Source organism: Apis dorsata, unplaced genomic scaffold (assembly GCF_000469605.1).
Source record: "Apis dorsata unplaced genomic scaffold, Apis dorsata 1.3 scaffold_988, whole genome shotgun sequence".
Lineage (NCBI taxonomy): Eukaryota > Metazoa > Arthropoda > Insecta > Hymenoptera > Apidae > Apis > Apis dorsata.
The window spans coordinates 14,663-16,132 of NW_006264091.1; positions in this window are offsets into that span (position 1 = coordinate 14,663).

The window sequence follows — 1,470 nt, forward strand, 5'->3', positions numbered from 1 at the left end:
TATAAATAATTATACTGTCATTTTTTTGTTATTAACTAAAGTTGAAATTGAAAAATTATTAATATAGAAAATTATTGAATATAATTATATATCTTTAAAGAAAATAATAAAAAGATCAATTCCTTGTTTTTTTTTTTTGTATCTAATTTTTCTATCTATATTTGCACTGTAAGATTTATTTTTTCTTCTATTTAAGAGATGTTTATATATGATATGATATGCATTGACTATTAATAAATAATAATTAAAAAAATATATAAATTCATTTAATATATATATGATAAATTAAAGAAATTATTTTTAAAATTTGTTAACTTTAATTTGTTTATTAATTTTTATGATTGAAATGAATTAATGAATTAAATATAATTTTTCACTGTCACAAACTAGATAATTTTTATAATTTTTTCTGTAACGAAATCACAGATTCTTATATTTAATCTATAACAAAATTATTAATTTTCCTTTTTAAAAATATATGTTATATATTATACAATTATTAAAAATAATTATTGTTAAAAAAATTTAAACAATTTTATTAACTTTAAATCTCTTTTTTAAACTCTTTTTTTACTATTCCGTTAAATAGTCTTAGATAATTGATTATTTTAAAAATCTAATTTATAACAGATAATAAGAATTGACCATCAACGCCATCTCTCGAGTGTCAAAAACATCTTTTTGTGAAAGTGCGATAAAGTAGAGTAACAATTGAAAATCAACGTTATCTTTTGAGTATTTTTAAAATGATGATTTTGATAATGAAGATTCTTATTTTATCTTAATTTACTTTCGCAAAGATATCTTTAGCACTCAAAAGATGGCATTGATTTCCCAATTTTTAGTTTATTTCTATCTTTTTCCTACTATTTACTTTTTTTGTCTATACTTATTCTTAGCGCGTAATCAGTACTTCATAGATGAAATATCAAACAATATCAAATTAAATACGTTTAATTATCGTTACGTTTAATTAACGTTAAATATCATATCTCTTTTAAAACTACAATATATCTTTATTTTTAATTAAAATTATAAATATTATATTCTCAATTTTATAATGTATTTCTAGAATAATGATTTCATAAAACAATATATTCTTATACAATTTTCTCACGAATGTATTTAAATGCTACTTTACAAAAAAATTTACTTAATCCGAAAATTCTAATTCGAATAAAAGTTGATTTTGTATATACATTATAAATTATAAATTATAATATACATTATGAAGCAATAATTAAATTTTTGTCTACGGAAAATTTTTCTGAAGGAATAAAATTAATTTCTAAAGTTTCAGCATATTTTCATTATATTTTCATATCCGGAAGTTTTTGTTATAATAAAATAATAAAGTTTTGAATTCTAAACATTTCGTAATTTAAAATTTCACTCTATCTTATATTATTACAAAATTAAATATAAAAAAAGTATAGCATTGATTTTGTTTTTTTAATGATATTTCATAAA